Source organism: Martes martes (genome assembly GCF_963455335.1).
Source record: "Martes martes genome assembly, chromosome: 5".
NCBI lineage: Eukaryota > Metazoa > Chordata > Mammalia > Carnivora > Mustelidae > Martes > Martes martes.
In genome coordinates this window covers 107,847,651-107,871,171 of record NC_137892.1, presented here as the reverse complement: position 1 = coordinate 107,871,171, position 23,521 = coordinate 107,847,651, and the positions used below count along the sequence as shown (strand labels likewise).

Here is a 23,521-nt window from a genome sequence, read left to right as displayed (position 1 = left end):
AAGGCAGCCTCACTAGTGAGGGGCAGGGGGTCTTGAGGACATATGTGAGGACCCTCAGCTACATCCAGGAGATTATGTCAGCTCAGAATCCTGTAGAACTCTGCTGAAGTTTACTTTCACTTTATGCAAGAGCTAATTAAGCTGGATTTGTCAATGGCTTTTATTTATTTTTTTCCTATGGATATAATTACAGCTTGAATCCTACAAACAGAACCTCTAAATCAGCCAGCAGTGTTCAAACTCTTTAAAAGCAGAGGAAACTTCTGTCCGTGGAGCAGCCCCCAGAACCATGACATAAAGCACAGATGAAAGCAGAAGTTCTGGAGGAGAAAGGCCTGGAGCCTTGCCACTGGGCTTCCCAGTCCCTCCCCTTTCCTCCTGAGCCCTGACCTCTGCCTCACCCTGAGACATACGCCATGGAACCTCAGGGTTCCGAAGGATGCAGTTTGAGAAACTGTTCTCTATGGCTGACTACTTCTTAGAATATCTTTTCTAGTTGTTGTCTCCCCAAGATTACTGAACACAGAAGGGAACTGCAGTCTCATATGCCAGCGTCAGCAGCATTTCCGTTTCGTGGGGGTTGATACAGTGCCCCCCTTGTACTGGAAAGTGCCAGTGGGTATTGGCAAAGGCTCTTTACATGCAGAATAATGACCACCAGAGCTCCGCATGAGCTTCAAAGAGTCCTTTTTGTTGGAAAGGGTGACAAGGGTGCGGGATTTACCCTCGAGCCTCTCAAGGAGGGTCAGCCTCTGGGACTTCAGTAGGTGGGTGTCTGGAGGCCAGGAAACCCACGCAGATCTGTCAGGCCCCAAATGAAAACGGCCCTTATGTACTCGCTCTAAGCCTCAGGTCTGACATTTAGAGATTTATCTTCCTTCTCAAACTGAAAAATACACATTTCCTCTCCATCTCCGAAGGGACTAAGGAAGCCTGAGATGTCAGCCAAGTACAGAATGGCCGGGTCCTCGGGGAGCCGCTGATAAGCTGCTCTGATGAGGGAGACTGAGGGCTCTGTGCTCTGGTCCCAGCTCCTGGGGTTGGGGAAAGAGCTCTGATATGTTAGTCTTCGCTTCCACAGGCCCCGGGCATGGGGTCCACTGGCATGATCCTGCCCTGGCTTTCTCAGCGACTCCTCCTGTACACCATCTGAAGCAGGAAGGACAGACAGTAGCCCATTGTACGGGTATGGAGAGTGAGGCAGTGTCAGGTGAAGGTCAAAGAAACCCCCAGATGGGGGTTCTCTGCTTTAGCTCAACGCGCCCTCAGGCCCTGCTCTGAAGGTGCTTTCAGTCCTGTAAGTGTTTTCCGGTTTAAAAGACTACATGCTTTCTCTCATCTCATCATCAAGATTCATAGAAAGGGCTTTTATTTTCTCTCATACTTATTCAGTAATGAGGGAAAAAAAATGCTGACTAGGTGATGAGAAGCAGAAAACAAAAACAAGAAGATACGGCGACTGGCATGGGAAGCCACCACCTTCCTCTTGGGCCTCGCCCACCTTCTCTGCTGTATCCTGCCTTTCCCCCATTCTAGCAAAGCCCTCGGATTTCTCTTGATGTTCTAAGCTAATATAAATAAAACAAAACATAACATTTACAAAATGTAGGCTTCTAGCAGCAGCTGACTGAGGGCTTCTAGAATCAGCTGGGATTACACGGCGTCTGAGGATGTCGCTGAGAAGTCAGAGGCTAGGGTTCTTGTTCTGACTTTGCCCCAACAGGCTAGCTGTGTAGCTTTGAGAAAAGATAAAGAGAAGAAGATGACTTTCTCAGGCTGTCTGAAGACACCTTGTCCCAGAGGCACTGGAGTGGGAAGGCTGTGTGGGCTCCCTGGAAGGCTCCAGAACCCCATGGAATAAAGAACAAATGGGAAATGGAACCCTTGGTGCTGGGAAGGGTGCAATGCTGGGCTGCTGTGGCTGGTGAAGACCTTCTTTGAGGGCTACGTAGGACATACACACACAACCAAAAGACATCTTCTGGATTCATATTTGAAAAACAGCCCTAACTTTTACATGGTCCTTGACTTTTATTTTCCATACCTTCTCACCTGGGACGTGCTCATACTCCAAGAATGGTGACAGGCACATCCCAGGATTCAGTTATCTGTCCCTCTCGGTGTCCTTCCATGCCCAACCAAATTACGCATCTACATGCCCACATAAATCCCACCTCTCCTCCCAGGTTGACAGCCGTTCCATCCCCTAGTCAAAATGGAGATGCACCGACTAACAATATTTAGTGCTATTAAGATTCACTACATATCAGGCTTTCTACTTTGCATGAATTGTCTTATTTCATGCCTATCATAAGCCAACAAAGTTAGGAGCTATCACTACCCCCATTTCTACATGAAAGAACTCAGGTACAGAAGAATCTGCTATCTTGCCTAAAATTACACAGTTGGCAGAGGATAGAGGCAAGATTCAAACCAACCTCACTTAAGAGCCCATCTTTTAAGTACGTCCCTCAACGGCAGCTTGGACGCTACACCCTGGGATAGCCCCCTGAGCGCGTGAGTACCCCACCAAGCCGACTGACACAGCGTGAGAGTGCACAGGGCCTTCCCACACACACAGCAGGAAAACACAAGTGAGCTGCTTCGGGCTGGGCTACCGGAGGGGGCATGTGGACGGAGCAAGGGCAAATTAGTTACATGCATAATCCAATGGGGTGGGTGCTCAAAGTCCCTTATTCTGCTATCAAATTAATCACACAGTTTTCAAATATGCTTCCTCCATTCTTAATTGTGATACCTTAGTCATGGTTTACACAAACGAATACTATGCTGAGTTCGTCTTCCTTGGGTCCTCAGTAACAGAGTGATGAAAGAAAACAACTGGAATTGTGTTAGGGGATGAAGAAGAAAAAAAACTTAACTAATCTACTGTCAGAAGATTGAGAATCATCAGTGTCAAGAAAGCGCTTCCCCTGAGAGGACCCACTTGACACATTTGCAAAATAGATGATTCTCATTAATTAGATGGCAAATGGTTCCAACGGATTGGGAACTTGTGGTCTCCAAGGTGGCTTCCTTTGCTACCCCACTTCCTGTCCCTTTCGTAGCATAACTGTTTTCATGGCAAACCAGCATCCAGCTGGCACCTGCCAACTCTGCTCACAGCCCAACTCCCAGATAGCAAAGTCAAAACACGCTGGACATCTGAGCCTGCATTCTTGTACACAGCTTGAGAACTACGGTTGATTTCCCAGAGCAAGATCCCTATTGAATCCAATTCTCCCAGCACTGTCCTTTCTGGCTCCTCCTGACCAACCATGCAATGCCTCCAACCCCCACCCCCCAAGCATTCAACCCCCAAATGACTGCCAAGATCATTAGTGTACAAGAAAGCACTTAGCACAGCGCCAGGCCCAGAGCAGGCATGCCACAAAGCTCACAGAAGCTTAGGAGGTCTGGGGGCAGCTGGGAAAAGAGGGGATGACTAGACTTCTGCTGTGGGAAAGCTCTTCCCTTCAAGAGAGGACCTCAGATGAAGGAACAGATATAGAGGCGCTCAGTCTGCAAACAGAGCCCTTCCAGAGCCGGGCCTGCTGTCCTCTTCCTGGGCTGATGCCAAGTCGGGGACATTTGAGCTACAAATATCCTTTCCCATTTCACACCAGAGTGACATAAAATGGTTCCATTTTAAGCTGATGGGAGGTGGGAAAAGGGAGGACTGGAGCTAAAGCTTTATTTTTAATGAACACCAATAAAATATTCTCTCTTAGGTACTTATCGCTCCAAAACTTATGCAGGAGAAATCATCTATGACTTCTAATGACCCTAGGCTTGCTTAGCTATCCTTGGGGGCTTCAGCTATAATGCCAAACCCCTTCACGATGCCACTGTGTGGTTTCTTAGAAACAGTGAATTCAGAAACTCGTAAGAAGCTCTGTTGATTCTGACCATCAACAGTTCTCGGCTGGTGGGAAGTTACCTGATGAAAGTTAATGGCAGCAGATTTTTCAATGGCCCTTCGTCTATGGGCTAGTCGTGATTTGGCATCAGGCCAGTCCATCCAGTCCCCAGGCAGGGTGACAGGAAGTAGTGCTCCTGACAGCGAGGGGCCCCAGCTACCTATGTTTTTATGGCCTGCACCGGTATGCAGAATGAGACTTAGGCTGGCCTCGTGGGGTGGGGGTGGGGGGTTGCGGTGAGAGAGCTGAGCTGGGGAGGAGCTCATGAAGGGTATACTCTGGCTCCCAGTCTGAGCAGGTTTAAGAGCCTTTCATTGTTGCAGGACAATCAAGTGACGAATGTGGCTTTGCTGTGTCACGAGGTCACTCTTACAGCTGCGAGGCAAGGTAAGAGCACCCCCACCCCCAGGAAATCATGGCAGGAGGGAGGGACTCACTGCCCCATGCAAAGGTTCCTCAATTTCTTCGTGTTCTCTATGTCTAGCCTAGTGAGACTCTGCTTCCTGCCCCATACGTGAGGGGATGTGACAATGCCAGCCCCTTCCCTAAGAGTGACATCGGCAAGGACCAGGGCACAGGGCCTGGAAGCTACTGCCCTGAGAGTTCACATCACTGTCTAACAAAACCTGAGCTCAGTGCCCCTGGTGTGCTGCCCCTCAAGAATGTGGAAGGCTGGGGGTTACACACCCTCCCACCGAGAGCCCTGGCTTGAATCTAATGGTTTTATGACCAAACCCAAGCTCTGCTGGCTTTCTGACCCCTTCTTCCGTTCTGGAAGGATAGGATGAAATTATTTTTCTGCACCTCCAGGAAAGAGCTGAGTATTATGGACTCTGCGTTTAGTGGGCATCAAGTCTTACTGGGGAAGGACGCTACTGAAGGGAGAATGGCCTCAAAACGAGGTGGGAAGCAGCATCTTTCCGGAAAACTAGAAAGGGTTTAGAGAGAGAAAAATATGCAGGGGGCCCAAAATTTTGGGAGAGGCTTTACTCTTTGTTGTGCCCCAGGGAGGAGGAAAGACCCCAGGAATCATACCTGTTGGCCTATCTGGAAGCTAAAATTGCCCCAAATTCCCTTTCCTAGCAAAACTTTTTCTGAGTAGGGCGGTTTTCACGGGTCCTCTGTGGGACTGAGCAACACTGGAGGGAGCAGTGCTAGCCATCTTTGGTTTCTGCCACTTGCCAACTCTTGACTGTGCTGGGAAGGATGAGGGAGGGGAGAAGAGGGTGGGTCTGAGACCCAGATAGTGAGTGACATGGCATTTCCAATCAGCCTGGTACGTAAGATGGGGACTTAAAGGTCAAAATCAGGTTCATGGGAATGGTATTTCTGGTACATCCGAGTTTCTTCTGGGCACTTGAAAACCCACTTAGAACTCCTCTCTGGCCTTCTCTTTGGTGTCTATTAAAGGACCAGGGGCCTTGTTCTTCGTGTAATCACTTTTCCCTGAATTTGGGGCCAATTCCCAATCTCTCTGACTCTCCCTCTTGACTGTTCATGTTCAAAACCAGGTGGGAGCTCTCAGTAATAAATTCTAGGAATCTCCTGGGACACAGGGATGGTTCCTGGTTTCACAGTTACAAGAAGGAAAGCCATCCAGATTGTCTCTAGAATAAAATGCCACCAGAAAATGTATTTTAAGAATAAAATACTCTGTCGTAGCTTAAAGTGACACATCCCTTCATCCTTCCCTTGATTCATTTTGGCTTGAGAAAGTACAACAAATTCTAAAATGTCTTCAGATGGATCCATCTTCTATGCAAGATTGTAGATACCTCAGTTAATACTTCAAATAAGCTTACTTTCCCAGTTCTAATATTTTGCACCAAAATTTTATACCACCTCATGTACCAACGGACTCTGAAGTCTGGAACTAAGAGACAGCCATTGGACGGTACGCGGTTGGGTATAGAGAAGTGTTCCCACTGGACCAGCGCCAGCTGAGAACTTGTCAGAAATGCAGATTCTCGGGCTCCATCCCAGATCCACGGAATCAGAAGCTCTGCGAGGGTGCCTACCAATCTGTGTTCTAATGAGTCCTCTGGGGGAGCCTGGGTATACTTCGGAGTATGGGAACTTCTGGGGAGACTCAAGGACCTGAGGTCAGACTGATGTGGGTTTGAATCCGGATCTTCAGATACCAGGCTGTTTGCTTTGTGCTGCTGGTTCCACCTCTCTCAGCCTGGTTCTCCGATCTGATTAAGATCCTAATAATCCCCATCTCCGAGGATTGTCAGATCAAGTGAAACACTACACAGAGCCGGGTGTGGGTATTTGGGGGTACTGGTAAAAACTAGTCCCAACCCCATCCCTTCCAAGTTCAAGACCGATGTGAAGTAAGCAGATAGAGAATGTTGGCTTTACTGCTCTTAAAGGTGGTCTGATAAAAGATGTGACACCACTGACCACTAGACCTCCTAGTGTTGCCTCTCAGAACTTAGGACAATGTGCCTGGGGCTGAGGGGTGGAGAATGCAGAAGGGGCCCGTCTAATTGGAATCCCTGGCTCACGCTGACACACCCCAGGAGTATGGATGGAGGGTGTGTCCAGAGGCACAAGGGCAGTCCTGGCTCTACCCCAAGGGCAGGCTCTGTGGTGGCAGGCACAGAGCTTATGACACCTGTGAGCTGGCAGATCTATATAACAAGGAGCCTGCTGGGCTCTAATGGTGCACTGAGCCTCAAAGATGTTGTAGCTTAGGGCCTGGAGTAGAGAGAAGTGAGTGTAGGAGAGGGGAAGACAGCCTGAAGGCCCTTCATGATTCTTCCTCTTGGGGCCTGGATGTCCCTGCCCCGCTAGGGAAATAGAAGAAGTGGGGGTCAAGCATTTCCCACCATTTGCAAAAATCAGTGCTCATAAATGCTGTGATCGTTACTAAAAAGTTATATGGTATTTCTAGATTACTATGTGGAAAAAAAAAAAGGAACACAATGCTTTCTGTCAGGTAGGCATAGCAACATCAAACAGAGAGAAATGAGTATGGGCCAGGCATGTAATAATTAATATATTAACTCATGCATTCTTATCCTCTGTGGGTAGGTATAGTATTATTCACTTCTGTTCTACACATGAGACACTGAGGCACAAGACACTCTGCCAGTAGCCAAGGGTGACACATGTGAGCAGGGGGCCAAGTTCAAGTCCAGATGATCTGCCTGCAGGGCCTGTGCCCCAGCCACTGTGCGGGGCCAGCCAGGGCAAGGCTGGGGATTCTGAAACATGTGTGTGCCTTGCCTTAAAAAAATTAGTTAAGAACACAAAGAACTGTAAATGTTACTAACCCGACCCTTCCCAGAACTGGGAAGTTCTTTCAGCTACATTAATGCTGAAATCTACAATTCAGAATTATACAAAGAGAAACACAATGACAAAAACACGAAAATCCTCAACAACCTAAAAACAATGGGGACAACAAAAAACCTTTAGGTAAGAATGAATAACAGAAACTTTATGATGTTAGAAGTCAGAGCATGAGATGAATCATATAATACAGAGTCAAACATCATAGGCCTGGTTCGACCTCACTAAAGAATCACCAGAAATTACCTTTATGCAAACACAGCCATAAAAAGAAAGACACACACCTGCCAGTTGTAAAAACCCTGAGCATTCAGTAAACATCTATCTGATAAATACAAATCCGCTGTTCAATAATAAGTCCTGAGAACGACTTTTTAAGTCAGTCTTCATTTTATCCTAGATGCTCGCTATTGGATGAGCATCCAAGTCCTAAACATCTTGAACTATTCCTGCTAATCTGTCATTTGAGTCATTTCAGAAACCATTTTTGTGAATTCTGCAGGGAGCAAGTGCCTGTAAGAAGTCTATTACTTTGTCAACTTACGTATTAGTAAAGTTGTGATGTGTCAGAGGGGCATAAAGAATCCCATTCAATGGAAAAAGTACTTTTCTGCAAATACTTTGTACTCTTCCCATTTCAAACCACTTTCACATTTATCCAAATGCTTTGTTATTTTTAATGAATGTCTGATAGGGTATGCAATGAAAACACGTCAACCAACACTTCTAGAAGTTTCTCACATCTAGTGCCTCTTCATCCCTCATTTGGTGAACCTACATCTTCTCTGTCTAACTTGAGAAAACAAAAAAGAAACAAAAACAAAAACAAAAAACCTGCATCTTCTCTGTCTAACCTGAGGGAAAAAACAAAACAAAACAAAACAAAACAAAGCAAAACTACTCCCACAGAGCAATGTGCGGTCACTCTCCCTGACTAGTTCACTTCAAATTCACCTTCTGTTTGGAATGACGGGGGAGGTCCTCCATCTTTTGAGTTTGGCCTTCACAATAAAAAAAAAATGTAGATTAAAAAATGCAAAATATCTATAAGAGGTACGTGCACATTCCCTGCTCATGCCTTTATTTTATTTTTTTTTCCCCTCCTCAAGTGTTTACAATGGAGCATTTCAACTTGTTATAAGAGCAGGAATAAGAGAGTGAAATAGACTGGAAACAGACCAATTTCATCTTTCTGTCAGCGTCTCATGACAGGTCGAAGATAAACCTCATAAACTGTGAAAAATGAACAATTCTTGGTTTTGATAACCTATGCTGGGACAAGGACCAAGGAGTTAATATCTCTGGAACCCAGAAGTTTATCTCACTTGTTTTTCAAAGATTAATCCCAAACTTATCCTATTTCGTCAACAAGTTCAACAAGCCAAAAGGGAAGTTTTAGACTCCTGGCTGTGGCTCCTCTCCACGTCTAGGCTTACTGGTGCCAAACGAAGTGGTAATTAACCAAAAGTCTCCCTTTTTCCCTGACATGCAGAATGGCAAGGCAGCGATATTCCAGAGAAGGGAAACACTGGTGGGAACTGCAGATTTGGGGGGGGGGGTGTGGCTCAAAAGAAAAACAGGAGGCAGAGGATATGGAGGTAATTACATGGCAAAAGCAACAGGGCAGAAATAAATACAGAATTTGGGGAATTGGGGAGGATGGTGAAAAGAATGGTCTGGCAGGAGAAGAGTTTCCAAAGCAGGAAACAGTGAGGCTAACATCAGGTAAGAGGCTGGACTTGAAAACCCAGTTAGAGGATTTGGGACATAATGTGATGGCCTCAGGGAGCCATTGTGTGTTCTGGAGCGGGACAGCCTTATGATTGGAGTGCACATTAGAATGCACAGTGGTGTGCAGGCAGCTGGTGGGAGAGACTCAAATCGGGGGTCTAATTGTGAAATAGTTCCATAATTGGGACAAGGGATTGTGAAGGCTGGAATCGTCCACGTTTTTCTTCCTTGATCAAAGTATTTCCCAATTCACCCTAAGCGAATTTTACCCCAGATACATAGAACTTCTACTGCTATTTACTCATTTTATCTTTACCCACTAATAACTTGGCTGTTAGATTTACTCAACATAATCTGCATAATCTGCAAAATCATAAATGTGATATATTAGTTTTATATATATATATTTTTTAGTTATATATATATATTTTTTTAACCCACCTGAAAACAAGTACACAGATAGTAAAATAAGTTTTTACTTCTTCTGAGATAAGTAAAACGAGTGACTTGTACTTCAAATCATTTCAGATCATCAGTGAAAGTTGCCTTAGTTCATAGGCTCTTAAGCTTGCTGCAGTCACAGACCCCTCTGTTTACCCAATAACATCAACAGAATCTTTTCCCAGAAAACCAAGTGTATGTCTGTGTGCATACACAACTTCATATGTCCTTCATATGTGCCTTGGGTTAAAACCCTTTGATTTATATGAAGCCTGCAAAATGTGAACCTTAGCTTCTTGGCAGTCCAGGTCACTGGACAAATCTTCCTGAAACACACCATGGCTTTAGCATAGTCTATTCAAGAGCCTGCAACTCTGGGGAGGTCTGACCCCACTCAGTTTCTAGAATGTTCTGTGGTGCAAGCCATTCCTAATGGCTCCCAAGATACCCTTGCTTTTTTCAGAAGCCCCCACTGAACAAGTACCCTGAGACACTCTTCCTATGGCACCAGTCTGCATGGGCCAGTGTAGGTGAGGAGGGCATGCCCCTAGGGCCCCGTGTCCGCCTCAGGGCAGAACACAGACATGGCTGGACTGGCCCAGGGAGGTGAGTTGTGCAGTCTTGTCCGTTCTTCCAGCCTGTTGCTGAGAGAGGCCTTTGGTCTCACCCATGGCCCGTGATTGCTCTGTCAAATCAATTCAAGAGACTATAAAGATATAAGAGCTGAACAGCACCAGCAGGGGACTCTTTTTTTTCTTTTGAGGCTCCCTGCCAGATAAAACAAGAATAAATATGAAATAGCTTCATATTCCAAGCATGAACTAATGTTGGGGTTGCGGCCGATACGTAAAGAACAGCTAAACAGGCTTTGACACCGTGACTCTGGAGAGGGCAGCGTTCTCACTGGAAGTGGGGGTGTGGGGATTTATCGGGGCTGTTGGGGAGTGAGCTGTCTGGAAGAGGTTCCTCCCTCGTAAAAAACTCGGGCCCCTGCTGACCGATTCTCACATTAGGAAAACATTGGTAAATCATCAGCATAATCCAAGAATTATTCCCTTCCTCTGCTCTGAGCACGGAGGCCCTTCTCTTCTTATCTGTTTCTAATTTTCTTCATGGGTGCTGTTCCTAGTCCATTAATTGAAAGGGTTTTTGGCTAGAAGCCCATGACCCGCCAGGGAAAAAAAAAAAAAAAAAAAAACAACAACCATGAAATCAGAGGGGCTGATCCTCTGTGCGTCTAAGGGAAACACAAGTGGGTGGGAATGGGTTCTCCGGAGTCCCTGCTGGGTTAGGTTCAGAGCCCTGAGGCACAGGTAGGGAGAGCTGGGTGCCTGGACACCTTCCCCTGGCCAGGGAGAATGGTAAATCACCGGCTTTCACAATGTCCTCCAGAGAAAATAAGATCATTACAAGACTTTTAAGATCAAGCATAATAGACTCCCTACAATTTGTTTTTCTTCTGCTGCTTTTACAGTAAACCCCTCTGGGCCTTCCTCCAACGCTGAGTCTGATACTGCTCGGCAAGATGGGGAGGTAAGAGAAGGGGCTTTGGGGTTGCTCAAGAGCCTCCATGCCTTCCCAGCTCTGGGGCTCTGGACATGTGGGTTAACCTCTTCGAGCAACAGTGACTGGGAAATAGAACTTGAGTAACCGTACTACTGAACAGCTCTGAAAATTCAATGAGACGACACACGTAAAATGCATGAGTTCCTGGCACACGGCAGGCTCTCAGTTAATAGCAGGCATCATCATCCCCACCATCACAGTCTTCCCTGATGACCTGCTGAACCAGAACAGAGGCATTAAGTTCAACTCAGCTCCATACCATTTAGAATGGATTTGCAAATGGTACTGGTGACAGGGCCAGCATAGACAACCCCAGTTACATTTTTCAGCTGGATAACCAGGGTACAGGACAAAATGCAGCTGGAACATCCATTCACTCACTCACTCATTCATTCATTCATTTAATGAATATTTATTGTACCCAGGATGGTCCAGACATTTTTCTAGAGTGACAGATACAGCATTAGCAGGGAAGATGCAGTCCCTGTCCTTCTGGAGGGCATGGTCTCCTCTGCTGTGGGGGTGGGGCTGAAACCCCAGCACAGCAAACTCAGTGCAAGATGTCTGGAAGGCCTTGGCATTATAACTTAAGGCTCGTGCTGCATCCCAATGGCAGGATACAGAACTCATCAGGGCCATAGGAACTTAGGGGCTGTACCTGCCCCAAACGCCTGCAGAAAATCCAACAGGAATTTGCTGATCTCTCCTCAGGACCAGGCACTCTGCTGGGCTGAGGGACACCATGGGATTAGTGTTCACAACCTGAGTGAAGGGGAAGACGGATAAGCAAACAATCATCTTAGCCAACAGCAATGCCTGAGTCCCAAGGCACCCACTACACCACTGTATTTCGGGGCTTTGCAGCATAACCATCTACCAACCAGGGTGTCTTCTGAAGCAGGGTATATGCTAAACCTTAAACCACTTCACATGCCCTCATCATCTATTTCACTTACGGGATAATCTTAAATAAAAGGAGAGCAACGGGGGTGCCTGGGTGGTTCAGTGGGTTAAAGCCTCTGCCTTCAGCTTGGGTCATGATCCCAGGGTCCTGGGATCGAGCCCCGAATCGGGCTCTCTGCTCAGCGGGGAGCCTGCTTCTCCCTCTCTCTCTGCCTGCCTCTCTGCCTACTTGTGATCTCTGTCTGTCAAATCAATAAATAAAATCTTTAAAAAAAAAAAAAAAAAGGAGAGCAAAGATTCCCTTCCCACCTAAGAGATAGAGCTAGAGAGTCAGCAGGTCGGGATTGTATTCCACTGTCCATATGGTTGGTTCCCCTATCCCTTAACAGTGCAACACCCCATGGGATCCATTAGGAATCTGCCCCTCCCCTCCTCCTTTCTTCACTAGCCCCTAACCTCCCACATTAGCACATAAGTTGTGGTCTGGGACTAAGAGGGTTTTGTTTTTTAAACAGTTAAATCTTTCATTGCAGACCAATTAAAATTTAAAGACTCTCTCCCCCACCTCTCTCCCCCTGCCCTCTCTCTCTCTCTCTCTCTCTCTCTCTCTGACACACACACACACACACACACACACACACTCCCACTTCTCTGAGCACAAAGAGCCGATGACAGCCTGGTGTTTACTATTAGAAGCAGGATCTGAAAGCCCAATGAGAGAAAGCCAGTCCCACACCTCCACTTGTTTTTTCTTGCCCAAAGTTTCCTAAATAAGAGATGACTCTACCAGAAACCAGGAGCGCCTCCCATCCAAGCCAGTCAGAGAGTAAGACCAAGCCCGCTGGCCTTCTCAGCCGTTATCTCCTGGCAAAGCCTGGGGAGGCACATGTGGTGCCCTGGAAGCAGCCTGGGTCCCGGGCGAGCCCAGCCCTCCCCTCACACAGCGCTGCCCACCTCCTTACGCGGTTGCCACCTGCAGGCCCGCACGACTCTCCCATTCTATCGTCACAGCAACTTGGCAACCTCAGGGCAACCTCAGAGGCCCTGCCCTGACCATCAGGGATGAAGGGTCAGCGCATGAGCTAACTCTTCTAGCCCAGCCTCATTCTCTATTCTTTGATTCAGAAATAATAGACTTTAAAATGAGATTAGGTAGAGAGAGCCCAGGAGCCTCTGGGTAGGTGCATAAACGTGTTTACATCAGACCTGTGCATGTGTATGTGCACTTGGAGGTGTGTATTTGGGGCGCACAGCCCGAGTATGTTTGCCGACATATGCTGCAGTCTGTCTGCTTGGCGGAATGCATAGCTACTGGCTTTGCTACCGTTCTGACTAACCTGACTTGCGTAAAGGAGAAAGCTCCTCTCCACAGCTTTCCTTCCTCGGGTTTATCAGAGCTGAGGACGGCTCCCTCCCCAAGCAGTGGGGTTGTACGCACAGAGGTATGTGCCCACACTTTGCCTTTAGGGACCTTGGGTTGCCCAGGACCTCTCCAGCTGGGACACTCAGAGACAACGCAATCATCTCGGGCTGTTCATTTGGATGTCAATCTTCCCTGCTAGCCTCCCTCTTCCCTGCTGCCTTAATGGGGTACCAAACAGTGACCCTTGCAAAGCAGCTGACCAGCCAGGAGGTTCTGGTGCTGGGTTTCCCGAAGCCCGGTCTGAGGAGAACTGCCACTTTCCTGTGGGGTTGCCGGCTGCAAGGGGTCCTCCTGCTGCCAAGTTCGGCATACACCCCCAGCTCTATATGGTTCCTGGTGGAACAATAACTTCATCCTCCTGGGTGAAGTCCATAAAGGAAAAGATAGAGATTAAGAAGAAAAAAGATCGGGGTGTCTGGGAGGATCAGTTGATTAAGTATCTGCCTTCAGCTCAGCTGCCTTCATCTTATGGTCCCAGGGTCCTTGGATTGAGTCCCGAGTTGGGCTCTCTGCTCAGCGGGGAGCCTGCTTCTCCCTCTGCCTCCGCCTTCCATTCCCCCTCCTTGTGCTCTTTGTCAAATAAGTAAATAAAATCTTTAAAAAATAAGCAAAAAAAAAAAATCAATTCACTGTGATAGAAAGAAACCATCTCTGGCAGGATGTGGGGTAGAAAAAACTCTGGGTCCCGTGGAGAAGAAGGCCTCCAAACTCCTACAAAACAAGGGAAATGATTTCTGTGATGACTCATCTCTGGGTCAGCACATCATCTGTGGCAAAGGAGCTGTGAGGTTGGGAGGAGCAGCACGTAGAGAATGGGGCCTGCCTTCCCGGCCAGGCAGAGGAGCACAGAACCTCGGAGAAGAGACCACAGTCAGAGCTAGAGCTGGCATCTGGAAGGAGCCAGAGAAACGCAGAGGGTTTGCGGTCCCAGCCAGGTCCCTCTCTTCACTGAGGAAAAGAGGCTCCCAGCCCTTGCAGCCTAGACAAGCCACTTGAACTCACCATCCCCTCTTTAAAGGGAAATCTTCCGGCTCTTACTTTGCCTCAGAGCTAAATTATTCCAAAAGCAGTAACCACAAACACTCCCCATGCCCTTAGTATCTGTCAGGTCCTACAGCAAGCCCTTTCACACATTTTCTCACATGACCCTCGCACCAGCTCATGGTGAATGTCTATATGTGCTATCACTCGCATTTCACCAACAAGGAAACCCAAGTTCAGAGATGAGCTCACTTGTCTGAGGTCGCACCGCTAGTAAGCTGGTGAGCTGGGATTTGAGCGAGGGCACCTTGTGCTTTCTGCACCCAAGGTCACATTTCAGTATGAGCAAGAATCACTGCTCTTTTTTGAGGAAACCAGGAACTGTCAACCAGGAGAGAGGGATCGCCTTGGGACACAAAGCCAAAGGACCCCAAAAGGTATCGAGCCAGAAAATCATCTTCCTCCTCTTGAAATTTCCGTTCTACCCCAAGTCCTCCCCTGCAACTTTGAAACCGGCAGCTTGCTAATTCACTTTCCAGATCCCATGTAGCTGTGTCTCTGGGTGATCATAACTGGACTGAGTCAGCTGACAAGGTCTGCAAGACTCTCAGAAAGATATCATTAATTTGAAACGATGCCAAGTGTCACCTGGGTAGTCCATCTGCAGACATCCTCCTCCTCCTTTTGCCAAAGAGCAAGCGTTCGATGCAGCTCCCAGCTCCCTTCCGCATCACCTCTCTGTGCCAGGCTCCTCCAGCCCACGCAGCCATCTATGCTGACGAAGAGCAAACCAACGGTAACCCGCGGAGGTGATATTTGGTCCGCTGCTGTCCTCCAGAGCAGCCCGCTTTCCTGGAAGGCGCTTAGCATCCTGATAGCGCACCCCAACATCACACGAAGCAGGCCATAAGCCACCAAACCCGTTCAACAAACACTCGCTGAGCTCTCACTCCAGACGAGGTAGCAGGCACATGGAAGCACAGTGCCTGGCCCTCTCCCACATTATAAATGTAGTGCAGGAAAAGACCAGTGGAGGAATGCGCCAACACGGGGTGTAATTAAATACATGCTAAATGAGCACCATTTTCGTGACGGCTGGAACGTACTCTGAACTATTAATTTGTATCTATTTTTCATCTATTTTCTCCTCTCCTGTCTTCTCTCCTCAAGCACGTGGCCAATCAGCCTTGCCCTCATTGCCTCAGAGATGGTACAAAGCAGAGAGAAAAGAGTCGTCCCTCGCAAGGCTCTCTGGCTTTGACAGTCTGAAAGCTGATGCCTGGAGTTGAACCAGCAAGGTTTGTGGAGAGGGAAGGGGGCGAAAGAGGAACTGGATGGAGGACGAGGCAAAGTGAACTGGAGAGAACCAAGGTAGAGACAGGTTTTTTCCAGAACAGAAAGAAACATCCCGGGGCTGGGAGCAGAGGCAGGAGAATGAGGGCACAAGACACTGAGAGAGGCAGAGAGGCAGAGAGAGACCGAGGCTGGGACTGCTGGGTGCTCAGGCAAGGAAGACTCAACCTCATGACTCTTGCCTCAGCAAGACCCTCCACCCCCGACAGGCAGTGGCTGTGTTGTACATCCAGGCCAACACAGGACCAGAGATAATTCTGCAAAATGATTCTCAGCTCTGCAGTGTGACCACAGAGAGCAGGAAGCCCTAGCTGCCACATGGAGGGGGTCAGGGGCATCACAGACGTAACTTGCTTGGTTTCCACAAGGCCCTAGAACAGTGGCCCAGACTGAGAGTGGAACCCAAGCCATGCCCACCATGGTTTCTTGGCAGCCTAGAGGGATAGGGCCTCGGTTGCCCTAAGACGTGCTATCCTGGGTGGGTGTCCTGTACTTTTATTTGCTGAGTCTGGCAACCCTGGAATGGACTTGAAGAAATTAAGTTGACACAAACGATGTGGACAAAAATTCACATCTGAAATTTGTACAAAAATTCATTTGTAGAACTGAAATGGTCCACTGTGATTTATACTCATTCACATGTAACACCTTTTATTTTTAGAGAGTTTTACAGTTTATACAGTTCCTTCACTTATATTGTATCATTCAATAACCTGGCGAGATAAGAAATGTGAGTCTAATTTTTTTCCAGAAGATACGGGGCTCAGGGAAGTGAAGCTCGCTGTAGACGCTAAGTCCACACGGGCCAAAGCTGTAACCCAAAACTGGTTTCGGCTGCTCTACTCTGGGACCCTGCACTGCTTCCGAGTCCCAGCCTGGCCCAGGCGCTAGCAGTCCAGACTTCAGTTCACATGCCTCACATGAGCCTCTGTGAAGTGTGAACTTTGAGAGGTGTCTGGTTCCAGATGACCTCTCTCTGGTTTGCAGAAGAGCCAGAGCTGGAAAATGCCTTTACTTGGTAAGGGTCTTCATCACCTGTGGGCTCTGGGATGATGAGACTTTGGAAGATAATCCTTTGGGTTCATCGTAGTCCAGGTCAGGTGACAGCTGACAGGTGACAAGTAAGATGGCTTGATTCTTCTGTGAGGATGGTATGGATGGTGATTTCTGGAGAAGGAGGCCAGACTTTGGGATGCTTTGCAGACCCCTGAGGAGAGCGGCCAGAGGAACGCTCTGTCCTGCACACTCAAGACAGTTGCTGTCTGGGGGGAAGGGCCTGCTCTGTCAGAGCTCCGGGTTTTACACATCCTAAAATCTTAACTTATGGATGTCAGGTCAAAGGGAAGAGAAAAAAAAGCTCAACCAGACTTGAAAAGTTACCTGGTTCTGCTGTCAGCAAATGGGCTGCAGCTGTTTTTGCCATTACACAAGCTGGTGCCTTTTTTTTTTTTTTTTAAGTATGTTGTAGGAAATCAAGAATATGATCCTGGGGAAGCCCTATGTGTGCTACTGCCCACTTTGATAAAAATTTCATTTTTCACTCTACACAGAAGATTTCAATGGCAGGGAAATGTTCTCCTTTTTTTTTCTTTTCTTTTCTTTCTTTCTTTTTCTTTTTTTTTTTTTTTTTTTTGAAGTGCTGGAAGATGGAAACCAGTTTTATTGTCCTATTTTATTATTTATTGCCCACTAACAATATTATTTATTCACACTAACAACGATAACTCCTCATTGTTGGTTGAAGTCATTTTTTGGGGGGTGAGAAAGGGCATCTTACAGATTGGGAAATGAGACAAGTTTTCGATGATCACGAAAACATTCATTACTAACATCTATTTTGTAATGTTTCCAAAGCACCATGACATGAAGCTCGGCAGACCCATGATAAGTGTCTTTGAGAATTTCTTTCAAACATCTCACCAACGGGCAGCCACTGACATGGGGCAAGTCCTCCAAGGAGCCGGGGCCATTCCTGCGCCAGCATCAGGACTCTTGGTAGATGTATCTGGGCAGGAGTGATGCCCTCAGAGCACGGGGCTCCTTCTGACCAGACTGGCTCATCTGAATGGGCCACAGCTCAGCAGGACTAAACTCTGCGCCAGATTTCCGTGTTCCTTTCTCCGCCCCGGGGCCAGTGACTTACAAACGTAGAGGCTCTGCTAAGCCCTGGGATTTCATTAAGGGCCTTGTTAAAATTTACTACAGTCAAATAAAGAAAAGATCCAGCCTTGGAAATCATTCTCCACTCATGTCTCTCGTTCTCCCTAATTCCCACCCCCACCTCCAACCCCACTTACTCATCTATTAAACAAGTAACTACTGAGCGAGTTCTGGAAAGTTGCCCATATCACATCTCTTTAGGAATCATTTCAGAAAACGTCTCGAGGAAGGTAGGTCACCTCCTCCCATTTGTCTTACTCTGGCAGGTCTGGTGCCTAAGCAAACGGGCGGTGAAGCATAACTAGGAAGAATAGAGAGGAGCCAGATTCTTAAGTGAGGCCCAAGGTACGTCCTGGCCGTTGCATACGACCTGGACGACCCTGGGCAAGTTCCTTCACTTCTGTGAGTCTCACTTTCTGCATCTATAAAATGCGACGAGTACTGTGACCTACTGTGTCACATATTGTGAGGGCTAAGGAAAACAATGCATGTCTACTGTCTTCCCCAGTGTCTAGCACAGAGTAGGTGCCAAAAATGTGAGCTATGAACAGGGGGTCTTTTGCAGACCCTGCCTATCTTTCTGCTGCATCGTTCCATCTTGTGTTTGGCAGAATTTTTGCCGGCTACATGGGAACTGAGGAGAGAAAAAGCCATGTTCTTGCTCCTGGACTCACAAGTTGTCCCATCCTTCTGTGATGTCATAATTTGAGCCGCAGCTCACAAATCTGAATGCTAACAACCCAGCAACCAGTCCTCACCTCCCACATGCTTTTCATCACCCACTCGCATCCAACATCTGGGGCCTCTGCTTCTACCCACCATCTCGTGAGCCCGCCACTGAGGTTCCGTGTCCAACATTACTCAGACAGGCGGTATCTGCAGGAGGTAAGCACACCAGGCCCTCCAGGATCCAAGGCAAGAAACCCCTTTTCCAGGGGAAGCTGAAATTTTGCAAAATGGAATATAAACAGGGGGCATCTCTTTGGTTGAATGATTAAAACTGAAACTTGACTCCTCTACTCTGGGGGACCTGACCACAGGTTTCATTTTTCAAAAGGACCTGGATGTTTATGAAGGGCCGGCTCATCCCCAAGATTGGTTACTCTGCTTTCAGGGGCTGCCTGACCTCTCCTCAAATCCACTCTGAGGCAAAGCCCCCCATGGAATTAAACCCTTGCTACACAGGGAGGCCAGGGCAGCCAGAGCCCAAGGCAGCTCCTTGGGTGACAAATATTTGTGGAGCAAGCCTGGCTCCTTCTACTCTTTTGGGTCTCTGCCCAGGTGTCCACCCCTTAGAGAGTCCGTCCCAGACCTCTGCCTATAAGGTGCCATGCCTCCTGTCTCCTCTGCATATCAGCGTTTTCTATGACCTATCACTGAGCTCAAAGCCTCTCACACCTATATTTGCTGACTTGTGCTTGCCTGCCGCCCCTAGACTGTCAGATCCCCGAGAAAAGAAGTTCTACCTGTCTTGTTCATGCCATGGCCCAGGCGCATGGTAGTTTGTACTGAGGGGGAGAGGGAAAGAGTAAAAGACTTCTATAATGCCACACAAAAATCTTGAGTTCTGCCTGCCATTGGGGCTTGGAGTATAGAGAATGCTCAGTGCAGGAAGGAAGGAAGGAAGGAGGGAGGGAGGATAATTATGCTGTTTTGCTTTTGATGTCCTAAAGCTTTATGACACACACACACATGGACTGACCATACTCTCTGACATCATACACAAGGCCTGAGTAACTCAAAGTCATTTTATTCATAAGTGTCACTAGCCATTGTATATTGTGCATATCCTCTCTCCTGCATCCTCTCTCTCACTGTATCTAGTGACTGTGCTGAACCCCAATTGCTGAGGGCCTGGCTATCTAAGTACACAGGGTGGTAAGTCAGTATAAATTTGCAGAGAGCCAAGAAATCTCAAGCACTGGGGGCAAGAGAGCCTGGTGAGACGGGGGGAAGAGAGAGAGCAGAAGTCTGGGCTTTCCTTTGACTTAAGTCTAAAACAGATTAACAGAAAAGGACAGGTCAAGACTCATGTCAAGCTAGTTTCCCTCACCTGGCGATGAATGCTTTCCTTGGCTCCTCTGAGCTGGGCAACAGTGTTCTGTGTACAGAGGGCTGCGGAGGAGTAGCCATGTTTGCAGGACGATTAAGAAGCAACCTTGAGGCTGTAATGACCTTGTAGGCTACAGAACAAAACTTCCAAAAGGGCATAAAGCAAAACCTGGTCATTGAGGAGGGCTATACATCCATGCAAATCAAACAGCAAACCAACTAACCAAATGAAAACAAAGCAACACTCTCAACAAGTAGATATATTTGTCCCAGTGTGGAGTTTCTATTATGAAAGAACAAGACAGAAGTAGCTCTGTTCTGCCACCCCACCCCCCATCCCCGTCATGGCAACTACCACCACGTGCCCCTTCCTGGGCAGCTGTTTGTACGCTCAGGGTGGAATGCTCCCACTAGGGCAGGTTTAGGGCATGTTTCCTGGTGACCCTCAGTCCAGGGGTGGGAGAGCTCCTGCAGGTGTGCCTTTAATGGCTGTGGGCACATCTGCAAAGGGAGCTGGGATTCTGTGTGTCAGCAGCCAGTGAGCAGTGGGGTTCCAGAAGCCAGAGTTTGGCAATATGCGTGCATGCACACACATGTAGACGGGCAAGAACAGTTTTTGGTTTTGGTAGGATTGTCCAAAAGTGATACCGAATCAGTAGCTGTGGAACTTTGTATAATAACCTGTCTAGACTGTTCTAACCTCATTGATAAAATTAAGACATGGAAACAGGTATTCCCTAAGGGTCTTCCAGTTTAAAAATTCTATACTTTTATGCAAACATTACTTTCTTTCTATGCTCTTTTGATTTTTCTCTCCCTTGCTCTTTCTGTCTCATCTTCCACCTTTTTTCCCTTCTTTCTCTTGGCCAAGTCCTCTTCAACTGCCTCAAAGGGGCCTGTGACCTCCCCCCGCCCCCTGTAGCTGACCAGAAAAGCCAGCAAATCAGCAGCTGTTTTCACAAGGTTTGGAGTAGCTGATGTCCCATAATTATGATTCAACCGTCTCGTTTCGAGGCTCTAAGAAGAATCCCCAAGTCTCTTGGTGAGCATTAAATAAGACATACCAGCCAGTCAGCAAAAGCAAGGCTCCTGCTTAACTCCTGGCAGTACAGAGCAGTACATCTAGCCACTGCACCAAGAAGTTTAGTCAAACACAGAAACAGGTGTCCCCAGAATTGCAACATTTCTGTTGCAGAAATCAAGACAGAGCGAAAGGGGGAAATCTAGCAACTATGGTATCATGCTGATTATGGGAGGAGGGAATTTGGGGGATCTGGAAAGCCTTCTTAGGAAAGGGCATGATAATGGATAATGTGCAAGTTTAGCAGAACATAATATCATCATTCCTCATTAAGTACGAACTATACTCCTATAAATTGAGAAATCACTTCATTTGGGATGGAACCATCCACTAAGTACATATAACACATGTAGTTATCATTGGCTGAGCCCTGTATCTATGAACTGTGCTAAACTCCTCATCCTCATTCAGTCCTCATAATAAAACAGGAGACTGATGTCAGCGCAGTGTTAAGAGCATGTTACTAGTCACACAGATTCTACTCTTCTCTGCACCTTAATTTTTTCATCTGTGGAATGGGTCAAATAACAGTATTTGTCCTTACAGGACTGGCGTTTGTTTTTTCCAATTAAAAATTATATAAAACGGGGCACCTGGGTGGCTCAGGGGGTTAAAGCCTCTGCCTTCGGCTCAGGTCATGATCCCGGGGTCCTGGGATCGAGCCCCACATCGGGCTCTCTGCTCAGCGGGGAGCCTGCTTCTCCCTCTCTCTCTGCCTGCCTCTCTGCCTACTTGTGATCTCTGTCTGTCAAATCAATAAATAAAATCTTTAAAAAAAATAAAAAATAAAAATTATATAAAACACTTAACACATGTTAAGAATGTAGTAAGTGGTCCATGAACATTATTTGTTATTGGTGGCATCGTTTTTCCACATATGGCTATTAACGTCTGGAGAGTGTAAGTGGCCTCTCCAAGGTCACGTGGCCAGGAGGGGGTTTGAGCGCAACTTGGTCTGTGATCACACTCTCTTGTCCCTTGTGATGTAAACTATCACTGCTTAATGGCCACTTCTTGACATTTTCCGGGAAACTTGGCACCGACCGTGGACTTGTCCTGCAATCTACCTTCGAAGGTCATTGTGGATCTGCAGTTCTATTAATCTTACCTTGGAAAAATCATGCAAATGTGTGGCCTATACAGTAGGTCCCTCCTTAGAATTAGAGATGTCTGCGCTCTTCACTCTGAGAGAGGCAGATGAGGCTGCTTCGTCATCTGTGATTCCTCTTTGCCCATCCCTATTTCTGGACTCTTCTGGGACATTTCCTTCTGCTCTTTCCTAATGACCCAGCCCACACCAGACCCTGGGGGTGCCCAACAAAGAAAAGCCAAGGAGTGAGCCGAGAAGAGCCTGGGCATGAAATGGGGCTGGAAAGGCACAGACCCGGCAAGGCGCCAGAGGCTCTCACCAAAAGAAGCTTTTAAGGAAAGGAAAGCAGCCACCTTGGGGGACATTCGTAATGCTTATGCCAACCCTTGCCTGCAGCAGGGCTGGGAAGGGCAAGCCAAATTGCACACCATCTGCAGCCAGCGCCTCCAACTCAGCCGAATGTTTCCCACGAGCCTCTGCAGAGCAACGGGGCTGAACTTGCCGTAGAAATGGCTGACCTCAAAGGCATGTGCTGCCGCGGTAACTAGGAAGGATGGCAAAATGGCATGGATCATCGGTCCTAAGAGGGTATTCTAGAGGAATTTTGCCTATAAGGAAAAGAAGAAAGAGACTAAGAGAAAGAAAAGCCCAAGGAATGCCTAGGTGTCAGGAAGCAGCTCTGAAGTTTTATTTGGTTTATTTGCTCACATGGGGAGAAGTCAGAGAAGGAATCTGGAGCCAATGGGGATCAAAGAAAGGAAACAGGGCTTAAGCTGGAGAAACATTCCAGTTGGACAAAACAAAGCCCTTTTTGAATGCAAAGCTGGTAAGACTGCCAGGTTTTACTGCAGATCGAGGTTATGGTTCTACCTGTAAAGCTTCAGAAAACAATTCTAAACACCCCTCTCTCCCCTCAATCCTGTATTCTTCCCACTTATACCACTTGTCTCAGAATTACCAGCATCATTAAATCTGTATTAGAATTATCTAGAAAGCTTATATAAATGCAAGTTCTCAGGCTCCACCTCTGAGGACTGAGTCAGAATCCCCGGGGTGGGGGGGGCGGGTGGGCGCTCCATAACCCACAATTTTACAGCTCGCAAGGTGGTTCCTATCTACATGGAAACCCTTGAGCGCCCACCATCCCCACCTCCCCTCCGCATGAGGGGCGTGAACCAAGGCAAGGTGACTTCCACTTTGAATTTTCTGAATGTATGCATTTTATCAAACTCATCCGAGGGTTGCTGCAAAGGGCATCAAGTAAAATGAAATGAAAACTGCCTTTTCTAGGGAGATGGGCTGCTCAGTGCTGGAGCACCACCCTGACCCCAGGGCACAGCCACGCTGCTAAACTGAAGAAAAGGGTTGGCTTGGGCAACCTTGTTTATAGATAGACAGCTGAGAGAGGGCGGGGGAGAAACCTCAGTTCAGGGCAAATTCCGGTGCCCAGAAATCAGATCTGAGTGCAGCACTGCCATCCTCTACTAGAGAAAGAAATCTTAGGAGTAATTTATCTTTCT

At 47.4% G+C, this 23,521-nt stretch overlaps 1 protein-coding gene and 1 long non-coding RNA gene across 3 annotated transcripts in view; one reads left to right on the top strand and one right to left on the bottom strand.

Annotated features, from left to right (window-relative positions):
- Positions 1-23,521, bottom strand: part of SLIT3 (slit guidance ligand 3) — a 597,630-nt gene that overhangs the window by 297,405 nt on the left and 276,704 nt on the right. The gene's annotated exons all lie outside the window — the stretch shown is intronic.
- On the top strand, positions 4,168-17,856 carry LOC308343034. Of its 2 annotated transcripts, XR_013966839.1 has the most exons (5): positions 4,208-4,307; positions 10,867-10,925; positions 15,436-15,563; positions 16,370-16,636; positions 17,473-17,856. It is a non-coding gene; the product is annotated as an uncharacterized lncRNA (long non-coding RNA). The 2 variants fall into 2 exon arrangements; XR_013966840.1 differs by lacking the exon at positions 16,370-16,636 and having other exon boundaries at positions 4,168-4,307; positions 17,473-17,850.